This window comes from Cetorhinus maximus, chromosome 8, assembly GCF_964194155.1.
Source record: "Cetorhinus maximus chromosome 8, sCetMax3.hap1.1, whole genome shotgun sequence".
In the NCBI taxonomy this organism is placed as follows: Eukaryota; Metazoa; Chordata; class Chondrichthyes; order Lamniformes; family Cetorhinidae; genus Cetorhinus; species Cetorhinus maximus.
Genome location: NC_135886.1, coordinates 52717106 through 52729473, shown reverse-complemented (window position 1 = coordinate 52729473; position 12368 = coordinate 52717106).

Genomic DNA, 12368 nt, shown 5'->3' with positions numbered 1-12368 from the left:
GTGCTGGTGGAGAGAGAGAGAGTGAGTGCTGGAGAGGGAGAGAGAGAGTGAGTGCTGGAGGGAAAGAGAGAATAAGTGCTGGAGAGTGAGAGAGCGAGTGCTGGAGAGAGAGAGCGAGTGCTGGAGAGGGAGAGAGAGAGTGATTGCTAGAGCGAGAGAGAGTGAGAGTGCTGGAGAGAGAGTGACTGCTGGAGAGAGAGAGAGAGAGAGAGAGAGAGAGAATGAGTCCTGGATAGAGAGAATGAGTGCTGGAGAGAGAGAAGAGAGTGAGTGCTGGAGAGAGAGAGAGATAGTGAGTGAGTGCTGGATAAAGAGCGAGAGAGGAAGTGAGTACTGGAGAGAGGAATTGTGCTTGACAGTGCGACAGAGGGAGTGAGTGCTGGAGAGAGAGAGAGAGTACTGGAGAGGGAGAGAGAGAGTGAGTGCTGGAGAGAGAGCGAGAGAGACTGAGTGCTGGAGAGAGAGAGAGATAGCGAGTGAGTGCTGGATAAAGAGCGAGAGAGGGAGTGAGTACTAGAGAGAGGAATTGTGCTTGACAGTGCGACAGAGGGAGTGAGTGCTGGAGAGAGAGAGAGAGTGAGTGCTGGAGAGGGAGAGAGAGAGTGAGTGCTGGAGAGAGAGATGGAGAGTGAGTGTAGCAGAGAGAAAAAGAGAGTGCTGGAGAGAGAGCGACAGAGAGTGAGTGCTGGAGAGAGAGCGACAGAGAGTGAGTGCTGGAGAGAGAGCGACAGAGAGTGAGTGCTGGAGAGAGAGAGAGAGAGATAGTGAGTGCTGGAGAGAGAGAGATAGTGAGTGCTGGAGAGAGAGAGATAGTGAGTGCTGGAGAGAGTGAGATAGTGAGTGCTGGAGACAGAGGGAGAGACTGAATGCTGGAGAGAGAGAGATAGAGAGTGAGTGCTGGAGTGAGAGAGAGAGGAGTGCTGGATAAAGTGCGAGAGAGGGCATGAGTGCTGGAGAGAGAGATAGAGAGTGAGTGCTGGAGAGGGAGATGGAGAGTGTGAGCTGGAGAGGGAGAGAGAGTGAGTGCTGGAGAGGGAGAGAGAGTGAGTGCTGGAGAGGGAGAGAGTGAGTGCTGGAGAGGGAGAGAGAGTGAGTGCTGGAGAGGGAGAGAGAGTGAGTGCTGGAGAGGGAGAGCGAGTGAGTTCTGGAGAGGGAGAGAGAGAGAGAGAATGACTGCTGGAGAGGGAGAGAGAGTGAGAGCTGGAGAGGGAGAGAGAGTGAGTGCTGGAGAGAGAGAGAGAGTGAGTGCTGGAGAGAGAGAGAGAGTGAGTGCTGGTGAGAGAGAGAGAGTGAGTGCTGGTGAGAGAGAGATATATAGAGTGACTGCTGGAGAGAGAGATAGAGAGTGAGTACCACAGAGAAAGATAGAGAGTGATGGCTGGAGAGAGAGAGATGGAAAGTGAATGCTGAGAGAGAGAGGGGAGTGCTGGATAAACAGGGAGAGAGTGCTGGAGAGATAGAGCGTGCTTGACAGAGTGCGAAAGAGAGAGGGAGTGCTGGAGAGAGAGAGAGACTGAGTGCTTGAGAGAGATAGAGAGTGAGTGCTAGAGAGAGAGCTAGAGACTCAGTGCTGGAGAGAGAGAGACTCAGTGCTAGAGAGAGTGAGAGTGAGTGCTGCAGATGGAGAGTGAGTGCTGGAGAGAGGGAGTGTGCTTGACAGAGTGCGAGAGAGAGGGAGGGAGTGCTGTAGGGAGAGAGAGAAAATGAGTGCTGGAGAGAGAGATAGAGAGTGAGTGCTGGAGAGAGAGATAGAGAGTGAGTGGTGGAGAGGGAGAGAGAGTGACTGCTGGAGAGAGAGAGAGTGCTGGAGAGAGAGAGATAGTGAGTGAGTGGTGGAGAGAGAGAGAGAGAGTGAGTGCTGGAGAGAAAGAGTGAGTGAGTGCAGGAGGGAGAGAGAGAGAGTGAGAGTGAGTGACTGCTGGAGAGAGAGTGAGTGAGTGCTGGAGGGAGAGATAGAAAGTGAGTGCTGGAGAGAGGGAGTGTGAGTGCAGGAGAGAGTGAGAGACTGAATGCTGGAGAGAGCAATAAAGAGTGAGTGATGGAGAGAGAGAGAGGGGAGTGCTGGAGAGAGTGAAAGACTGAGTGCTGGAGAGGGCAATAGAGAGTGAGTGCTGGAGAGAGAGATAGAGAGTGATTGCTAGAGCGAGAGAGAGTGAGAGTGCTGGAGAGAGAGTGACTGCTGGAGAGAGAGAGAGAGAGAGAGAGAATGAGTCCTGGATAGAGAGAATGAGTGCTGGAGAGAGAGAAGAGAGTGAGTGCTGGAGAGAGAGAGAGAGATAGCGAGTGAGTGCTGGATAAAGAGCGAGAGAGGAAGTGAGTACTGGAGAGAGGAATTGTGCTTGACAGTGCGACAGAGGGAGTGAGTGCTGGAGAGAGAGAGAGAGTGCTGGAGAGGGAGAGAGAGAGTGAGTGCTGGGGAGAGAGCGAGAGAGACTGAGTGCTGGAGAGAGAGAGAGATAGCGAGTGAGTGCTGGATAAAGAGCGAGAGAGGGAGTGAGTACTAGAGAGAGGAATTGTGCTTGACAGTGCGACAGAAGGAGTGAGTGCTGGAGAGAGAGAGAGAGTGAGTGCTGGAGAGGGAGAGAGAGAGTGAGTGCTGGAGAGAGAGATGGAGAGTGAGTGTTGCAGAGAGAAAAAGAGAGTGCTGGAGAGAGAGCGACAGAGAGTGAGTGCTGGAGAGAGAGCGACAGAGAGTGAGTGCTGGAGAGAGAGCGACAGAGAGTGAGTGCTGGAGAGAGAGCGACAGAGAGTGAGTGCTGGAGAGAGAGAGAGAGAGAGAGATAGTGAGTGCTGGAGAGAGAGAGATAGTGAGTGCTGGAGAGAGAGAGATAGTGAGTGCTGGAGAGAGAGAGATAGTGAGTGCTGGAGAGAGAGAGATAGTGAGTGCTGGAGAGAGAGAGATAGTGAGTGCTGGAGAGAGAGAGATAGTGAGTGCTGGAGAGAGAGGGAGAGACTGAATGCTGGAGAGAGAGAGATAGAGAGTGAGTGCTGGAGTGAGAGAGAGGGGAGTGCTGGATAAAGTGCGAGAGAGGGCATGAGTGCTGGAGAGAGAGATAGAGAGAGAGTGCTGGAGAGGGAGATGGAGAGTGAGAGCTGGAGAGGGAGAGAGAGTGAGTGCTGGAGAGGGAGAGAGAGTGAGTGCTGGAGAGGGAGAGAGAGTGAGTGCTGGAGAGGGAGAGAGTGAGTGCTGGAGAGGGAGAGAGAGTGAGTGCTGGAGAGGGAGAGAGAGTGAGTGCTGGAGAGGGAGAGCGAGTGAGTTCTGGAGAGGGAGAGGGAGAGAGAGAGAGAGAATGACTGCTGGAGAGGGAGAGAGAGTGAGAGCTGGAGAGGGAGAGAGAGTGAGTGCTGGAGAGAGAGAGAGAGTGAGTGTTGGAGAGAGAGATGGAGAGTGAGTGTTGCAGAGAGAAAAAGAGAGTGCTGGAGAGAGAGCGACAGAGAGTGGGTGCTGGAGAGTGAGCGACAGAGAGTGAGTGCTGGAGAGAGAGCGACAGAGAGTGAGTGCTGGAGAGAGAGAGAGAGAGATAGTGAGTGCTGGAGAGAGAGAGATAGTGAGTGCTGGAGAGAGAGAGATAGTGAGTGCTGGAGAGAGAGGGAGAGACTGAATGCTGGAGAGAGAGAGATAGAGAGTGAGTGCTGGAGAGGGAGAGAGAGTGAGTGCTGAAGAGGGAGAGCGAGTGAGTTCTGGAGAGGGAGAGGGAGAGAGAGAGAGAGAATGACTGCTGGAGAGGGAGAGAGAGTGAGAGCTGGAGAGAGAGAGATAGTGAGTGCTGGAGAGAGAGGGAGAGACTGAATGCTGGAGAGAGAGAGATAGAGAGTGAGTGCTGGAGTGAGAGAGAGGGGAGTGCTGGATAAAGTGCGAGAGAGGGCATGAGTGCTGGAGAGAGAGATAGAGAGAGAGTGCTGGAGAGGGAGATGGAGAGTGAGAGCTGGAGAGGGAGAGAGAGTGAGTGCTGGAGAGGGAGAGAGAGTGAGTGCTGGAGAGGGAGAGAGAGTGAGTGCTGGAGAGGGAGAGATAGTGAGTGCTGGAGAGGGAGAGAGTGAGTGCTGGAGAGGGAGAGAGAGTGAGTGCTGGAGAGGGAGAGAGAGTGAGTGCTGGAGAGGGAGAGCGAGTGAGTTCTGGAGAGGGAGAGGGAGAGAGAGAGAGAGAATGACTGCTGGAGAGGGAGAGAGAGTGAGAGCTAGAGAGGGAGAGAGAGTGAGTGCTGGAGAGAGAGAGAGAGTGAGTGCTGGAGAGAGAGAGAGAGTGAGTGCTGGTGAGAGAGAGATATATAGAGTGACTGCTGGAGAGAGAGATAGAGAGTGAGTACCAGAGAGAAAGATAGAGAGTGATGGCTGGAGAAAGAGAGATGGAAAGTGAATGCTGAGAGAGAGAGGGGAGTGCTGGATAAACAGGGAGAGAGTGCTGGAGAGATAGAGCGTGCTTGACAGAGTGCGAAAGAGAGAGGGAGTGCTGGAGAGAGAGAGAGACTGAGTGCTTGAGAGAGATAGAGAGTGAGTGCTAGAGAGAGAGCGAGAGACTCAGTGCTGGAGAGAGAGAGACTCAGTGCTAGAGAGAGTGTGAGTGAGTGCTGCAGATGGAGAGCGAGTGCTGGAGAGAGGGAGTGTGCTTGACAGAGAGCGAGAGAGAGGGAGGGAGTGCAGTAGGGGGAGAGAGAAAATGAGTGCTGGAGAGAGAGATAGAGAGTGAGTGCTGGAGAGGGAGAGAGAGAGTGAGTGCTGGAGAGAGAGAGGGGAGTGCTGGATAAAGAGGGAGAGAGTGCTGGAGAGAGGTAATGTGCTTGACAGAGTGTGAGAGAGGGAGTGAGTGCTGGAGAGAGAGAAAGTGAGTGAGTGCTGGAGAGAGAGATAGAGAGTGAGTGCTGGAGAGAGAGATAGAGAGTGAGTGCTGGCGAGAGAGATAGAGAGTGAGTGCTGGCGAGAGAGATAGAGAGTGAGTGCTGGCGAGAGAGATAGAGAGTGAGTGCTGGCGAGAGAGATAGAGAGTGAGTGCTGGCGAGAGAGATAGAGAGTGAGTGCTGGCGAGAGAGATAGAGAGTGAGTGCTGGCGAGAGAGATAGAGAATGAGTGCTGGCGAGAGAGATAGAGAGTGAGTGCTGGCGAGAGAGATAGAGAGTGAGTGCTGGAGAGAGAGATAGAGAGTGAGTGCTGGAGAGAGAGATAGAGAGTGAGTGCTGGAGAGAGAGATAGAGAGTGAGTGCTGGAGAGAGAGATAGAGAGTGAGTGCTGGAGAGAGAGATAGAGAGTGAGTGCTGGAGAGAGAGATAGAGAGTGAGTGCTGGAGAGAGAGATAGAGAGTGAGTGCTGGTGAGAGAGATAGAGAGTGAGTGCTGGAGAGATAGAGAGAGTGAGTGCTGGATAGGAGATAGAGAGAGAGTGCTGGAGAGAGAGAGAGGGGAGTGCTGGAGAGAGTGATAGACTGAATGCTGGGGAGAGTGATAGACTGAATGCTGGAGAAAGCAATAGAGAGTGAGTGCTGTAGAGAGAGAGACAGATAGTGAGTGCTGGAGAGAGAGCGACAGAGAGTGAGTGCTGGAGAGAGAGCGACAGAGAGTGAGTGCTGGAGAGAGAGAGAGAGAGAGATAGTGAGTGCTGGAGAGAGAGAGATAGTGAGTGCTGGAGAGAGAGAGAGAGAGTGAGTGCTGGAGAGGGAGAGAGTGTGAGTGCTGGAGAGGGAGAGAGAGTGAGTGCTGGAGAGGGAGAGAGAGTGAGTGCTGGAGAGGGAGAGAGAGTGAGTGCTGGAGAGGGAGAGAGAGTGATTGCTGGAGAGCGAGAGAGAGTGAGTCCTGGAGAGGGAGAGAGAGTGAGTTCTGGAGAGGGAGAGGGAGAGAGAGAGAGAGAGAGAATGACTGCTGGAGAGGGAGAGAGAGTGAGAGCTGGAGAGGGAGAGAGAGTGAGTGCTGGAGAGAGAGAGAGTGAGTGCTGGTGAGAGAGAGAGAGAGTGAGTGCTGGAGAGGGAGAGAGAGAGTGAGTGCTGGTGAGAGAGAGAGTGAGTGCTGGAGAGGGAGAGAGAAAGTGAGTGCTGGAGGGAAAGAGAGAATAAGTGCTGGAGAGTGAGAGAGCGAGTGCTGGAGAGAGAGAGCGAGTGCTGGAGAGGGAGAGAGAGAGTGATTGCTAGAGCGAGAGAGAGTGAGAGTGCTGGAGAGAGAGTGACTGCTGGAGAGAGAGAGAGAGAGAGAGAGAGAATGAGTCCTGGATAGAGAGAATGAGTGCTGGAGAGAGAGAAGAGAGTGAGTGCTGGAGAGAGAGAGAGAGATAGCGAGTGAGTGCTGGATAAAGAGCGAGAGAGGAAGTGAGTACTGGAGAGAGGAATTGTGCTTGACAGTGCGACAGAGGGAGTGAGTGCTGGAGAGAGAGAGAGAGTGCTGGAGAGGGAGAGAGAGAGTGAGTGCTGGAGAGAGAGCGAGAGAGACTGAGTGCTGGAGAGAGAGAGAGATAGCGAGTGAGTGCTGGATAAAGAGCGAGAGAGGGAGTGAGTACTAGAGAGAGGAATTGTGCTTGACAGTGCGACAGAGGGAGTGAGTGCTGGAGAGAGAGAGAGAGTGAGTGCTGGAGAGAGAGATGGAGAGTGAGTGTTGCAGAGAGAAAAAGAGAGTGCTGGAGAGAGAGCGACAGAGAGTGAGTGCTGGAGAGAGAGCGACAGAGAGTGAGTGCTGGAGAGAGAGCGACAGAGAGTGAGTGCTGGAGAGAGAGAGAGAGAGATAGTGAGTGCTGGAGAGAGAGAGATGGTGAGTGCTGGAGAGAGAGAGATAGTGAGTGCTGGAGAGAGAGAGATAGTGAGTGCTGGAGACAGAGGGAGAGACTGAATGCTGGAGAGAGAGAGATAGAGAGTGAGTGCTGGAGTGAGAGAGAGGGGAGTGCTGGATAAAGTGCGAGAAAGGGCATGAGTGCTGGAGAGAGAGATAGAGAGTGAGTGCTGGAGAGGGAGATGGAGAGTGAGAGCTGGAGAGGGAGAGAGAGTGAGTGCTGGAGAGGGAGAGAGAGTGAGTGCTGGAGAGGGAGAGAGTGAGTGCTGGAGAGGGAGAGAGAGTGAGTGCTGGAGAGGGAGAGAGAGTGAGTGCTGGAGAGGGAGAGAGAGTGAGTGCTGGAGAGGGAGAGCGAGTGAGTTCTGGAGAGGGAGAGAGAGAGAGAGAGAATGACTGCTGGAGAGGGAGAGAGAGTGAGAGCTGGAGAGGGAGAGAGAGTGAGTGCTGGAGAGAGAGAGAGAGTGAGTGCTGGTGAGAGAGAGAGAGTGAGTGCTGGTGAGAGAGAGATATATAGAGTGAGTGCTGGAGAGAGAGATAGAGAGTGAGTACCAGAGAGAAAGATAGAGAGTGATGGCTGGAGAGAGAGAGATGGAAAGTGAATGCTGAGAGAGAGGGGGGAGTGCTGGATAAAGAGGGAGAGAGTGCTGGAGAGATAGAGCGTGCTTGACAGAGTGCGAAAGAGAGAGGGAGTGCTGGAGAGAGAGAGAGACTGAGTGCTTGAGAGAGATAGAGAGTGAGTGCTGGAGAGAGAGATAGAGAGTGAGTGCTGGAGAGAGAGATAGAGAGTGAGTGCTGGCGAGAGAGATAGAGAGTGAGTACCGGAGAGAAAGATAGAGAGTGAGTGCTGGAGAGAGAGAGATAGAACGTGAATGTTGAGAGAGAGAGGGGAGTGCTGGATAAACAGGGAGAGAGTGCTGGAGAGATAGAGCGTGCTTGACAGAGTGTGAAAGAGAGAGGGAGTGCTGGAGAGAGAGAGAGACTGAGTGCTTGAGAGAGATAGAGAGTGAGTGCTAGAGAGAGAGAGAGATAGTGAGTGCTGGAGAGAGAGAGATAGTGAGTGCTGGAGAGAGAGAGATAGTGAGTGCTGGAGAGAGAGGGAGAGACTGAATGCTGGAGAGAGAGAGATAGAGAGTGAGTGCTGGAGTGAGAGAGAGGGGAGTGCTGGATAAAGTGCGAGAGAGGGCATGAGTGCTGGAGAGAGAGATAGAGAGAGAGTGCTGGAGAGGGAGATGGAGAGTGAGAGCTGGAGAGGGAGAGAGAGTGAGTGCTGGAGAGCGAGAGAGAGTGAGTGCTGGAAAGGGAGAGAGAGTGAGTGCTGGAGAGGGAGAGAGTGAGTGCTGGAGAGGGAGAGAGAGTGAGTGCTGGAGAGGGAGAGAGAGTGAGTGCTGGAGAGGGAGAGCGAGTGAGTTCTGGAGGGGGAGAGGGAGAGAGAGAGAGAGAATGACTGCTGGAGAGGGAGAGAGAGTGAGAGCTGGAGAGGGAGAGAGAGTGAGTGCTGGAGAGAGAGAGAGAGTGAGTGCTGGTGAGAGAGAGAGAGTGAGTGCTGGTGAGAGAGAGATATATAGAGTGAGTGCTGGAGAGAGAGATAGAGAGTGAGTACCAGAGAGAAAGATAGAGAGTGATGGCTGGAGAGAGAGAGATGGAAAGTGAATGCTGAGAGAGAGGGGGGAGTGCTGGATAAAGAGGGAGAGAGTGCTGGAGAGATAGAGCGTGCTTGACAGAGTGCGAAAGAGAGAGGGAGTGCTGGAGAGAGAGAGAGACTGAGTGCTTGAGAGAGATAGAGAGTGAGTGCTGGAGAGAGAGATAGAGAGTGAGTGCTGGAGAGAGAGATAGAGAGTGAGTGCTGGCGAGAGAGATAGAGAGTGAGTACCGGAGAGAAAGATAGAGAGTGAGTGCTGGAGAGAGAGAGATAGAACGTGAATGTTGAGAGAGAGAGGGGAGTGCTGGATAAACAGGGAGAGAGTGCTGGAGAGATAGAGCGTGCTTGACAGAGTGTGAAAGAGAGAGGGAGTGCTGGAGAGAGAGAGAGACTGAGTGCTTGAGAGAGATAGAGAGTGAGTGCTAGAGAGAGAGAGAGATAGTGAGTGCTGGAGAGAGAGAGATAGTGAGTGCTGGAGAGAGAGAGATAGTGAGTGCTGGAGAGAGAGGGAGAGACTGAATGCTGGAGAGAGAGAGATAGAGAGTGAGTGCTGGAGTGAGAGAGAGGGGAGTGCTGGATAAAGTGCGAGAGAGGGCATGAGTGCTGGAGAGAGAGATAGAGAGAGAGTGCTGGAGAGGGAGATGGAGAGTGAGAGCTGGAGAGGGAGAGAGAGTGAGTGCTGGAGAGCGAGAGAGAGTGAGTGCTGGAAAGGGAGAGAGAGTGAGTGCTGGAGAGGGAGAGAGTGAGTGCTGGAGAGGGAGAGAGAGTGAGTGCTGGAGAGGGAGAGAGAGTGAGTGCTGGAGAGGGAGAGCGAGTGAGTTCTGGAGGGGGAGAGGGAGAGAGAGAGAGAGAATGACTGCTGGAGAGGGAGAGAGAGTGAGAGCTGGAGAGGGAGAGAGAGTGAGTGCTGGAGAGAGAGAGAGAGTGAGTGCTGGAGAGAGAGAGAGAGTGAGTGCTGGTGAGAGAGAGATATATAGAGTGAGTGCTGGAGAGAGAGATAGAGAGTGAGTACCAGAGAGAAAGATAGAGAGTGATGGCTGGAGAGAGAGAGATGGAAAGTGAATGCTGAGAGAGAGAGGGGAGTGCTGGATAAAAAGGGAGAGAGTGCTGGAGAGATAGAGCGTGCTTGACAGAGTGCGAAAGAGAGAGGGAGTGCTGGAGAGAGAGAGAGACTGAGTGCTTGAGAGAGATAGAGAGTGAGTGCTAGAGAGAGAGCGAGAGACTCAGTGCTGGAGAGAGAGAGACTCAGTGCTAGAGAGAGTGAGAGTGAGTGCTGCAGATGGAGAGTGAGTGCTGGAGAGAGGGAGTGTGCTTGACAGAGAGCAAGAGAGAGGGAGGGAGTGCAGTAGGGGGAGAGAGAAAATGAGTGCTGGAGAGAGAGATAGAGAATGAGTGCTGGAGAGGGAGAGAGAGAGTGAGTGCTGGAGAGAGAGAGGGGAGTGCTGGATAAAGAGGGAGAGAGTGCTGGAGAGAGGTAATGTGCTTGACAGAGTGTGAGAGAGGGAGTGAGTGCTGGAGAGAGAGAAAGTGAGTGAGTGCTGGAGAGAGAGATAGAGAGTGAGTGCTGGAGAGAGAGATAGAGAGTGAGTGCTGGCGAGAGAGATAGAGAGTGAGTGCTGGCGAGAGAGATAGAGAGTGAGTGCTGGCGAGAGAGATAGAGAGTGATTGCTGGCGAGAGAGATAGAGAGTGAGTGCTGGCGAGAGAGATAGAGAGTGAGTGCTGGAGAGAGAGATAGAGAGTGAGTGCTGGAGAGAGAGATAGAGAGTGAGTGCTGGAGAGAGAGATAGAGAGTGAGTGCTGGAGAGAGAGATAGAGAGTGAGTGCTGGAGAGAGAGATAGAGAGTGAGTGCTGGAGAGAGAGATAGAGAGTGAGTGCTGGTGAGAGAGATAGAGAGTGAGTGCTGGAGAGATAGAGAGAGTGAGTGCTGGATAGGAGATAGAGAGTGAGTGCTGGAGAGAGAGAGGGGAGTGCTGGAGAGAGTGATAGACTGAATGCTGGGGAGAGTGATAGACTGAATGCTGGAGAGAGTGATAGACTGAGTGCTGGAGAAAGCAATAGAGAGTGAGTGCTGTAGAGAGAGAGACAGATAGTGAGTGCTGGAGAGAGAGCGACAGAGAGTGAGTGCTGGAGAGAGAGATAGTGAGTGCTGGAGAGAGAGAGATAGTGAGTGCTGGAGAGAGAGCGACAGAGAGTGAGTGCTGGAGAGATAGAGAGAGAGATAGTGAGTGCTGGAGAGAGAGAGATAGAGAGTGAGTGCTGGAGTGAGAGAGAGGGGAGTGCTGGGTAAAGTGCGAGAGAGGGCATGAGTTCTGGAGATGGAGATAGAGATAGAGAGTCAGTGCTGGAGAGAGAGAGGTAGAGAGTGAGTGCTAGAGAGGGAGATGGAGAGTGAGAGCTGGAGAGGGAGAGAGAGTGAGTGCTGGAGAGGGAGAGAGAGTGAGTGCTGGAGAGGTTGAGAGAGTGAGTGCTGGAGAGGGAGAGAGAGTGAGTGCTGGAGAGGGAGAGAGAGTGAGTGCTGGAGAGGGAGAGAGAGTGAGTCCTGGAGAGGGAGAGAGAGTGAGTTCTGGAGAGGGAGAGGGAGAGAGAGAGAGAGAGAATGACTGCTGGAGAGGGAGAGAGAGTGAGAGCTGGAGAGGGAGAGAGAGTGAGTGCTGGAGAGAGAGAGAGTGAGTGCTGGTGAGAGAGAGAGAGAGTGAGTGCTGGAGAGGGAGAGAGAGAGTGAGTGCTGGTGAGAGAGAGAGAGTGAGTGCTGGAGAGGGAGAGAGAGAGTGAGTGCTGGAGGGAAAGAGAGAATAAGTGCTGGAGAGTGAGAGAGCGAGTGCTGGAGAGAGAGAGCGAGTGCTGGAGAGGGAGAGAGAGAGTGATTGCTAGAGCGAGAGAGAGTGAGAGTGCTGGAGAGAGAGTGACTGCTGGAGAGAGAGAGAGAGAGAGAATGAGTCCTGGATAGAGAGAATGAGTGCTGGAGAGAGAGAAGAGAGTGAGTGCTGGAGAGAGAGAGAGAGATAGCGAGTGAGTGCTGGATAAAGAGCGAGAGAGGAAGTGAGTACTGGAGAGAGGAATTGTGCTTGACAGTGCGACAGAGGGAGTGAGTGCTGGAGAGAGAGAGAGAGTACTGGAGAGGGAGAGAGAGAGTGAGTGCTGGAGAGAGAGCGAGAGAGACTGAGTGCTGGAGAGAGAGAGAGATAGCGAGTGAGTGCTGGATAAAGAGCGAGAGAGGGAGTGAGTACTAGAGAGAGGAATTGTGCTTGACAGTGCGACAGAGGGAGTGAGTGCTGGAGAGAGAGAGAGAGTGAGTGCTGGAGAGGGAGAGAGAGAGTGAGTGCTGGAGAGAGAGATGGAGAGTGAGTGTAGCAGAGAGAAAAAGAGAGTGCTGGAGAGAGAGCGACAGAGAGTGAGTGCTGGAGAGAGAGCGACAGAGAGTGAGTGCTGGAGAGAGAGCGACAGAGAGTGAGTGCTGGAGAGAGAGAGAGAGAGATAGTGAGTGCTGGAGAGAGAGAGATAGTGAGTGCTGGAGAGAGAGAGATAGTGAGTGCTGGAGAGAGTGAGATAGTGAGTGCTGGAGACAGAGGGAGAGACTGAATGCTGGAGAGAGAGAGATAGAGAGTGAGTGCTGGAGTGAGAGAGAGAGGAGTGCTGGATAAAGTGCGAGAGAGGGCATGAGTGCTGGAGAGAGAGATAGAGAGTGAGTGCTGGAGAGGGAGATGGAGAGTGTGAGCTGGAGAGGGAGAGAGAGTGAGTGCTGGAGAGGGAGAGAGAGTGAGTGCTGGAGAGGGAGAGAGAGTGAGTGCTGGAGAGGGAGAGAGAGTGAGTGCTGGAGAGGGAGAGAGAGTGAGTGCTGGAGAGGGAGAGCGAGTGAGTTCTGGAGAGGGAGAGAGAGAGAGAGAATGACTGCTGGAGAGGGAGAGAGAGTGAGAGCTGGAGAGGGAGAGAGAGTGAGTGCTGGAGAGAGAGAGAGAGTGAGTGCTGGAGAGAGAGAGAGAGTGA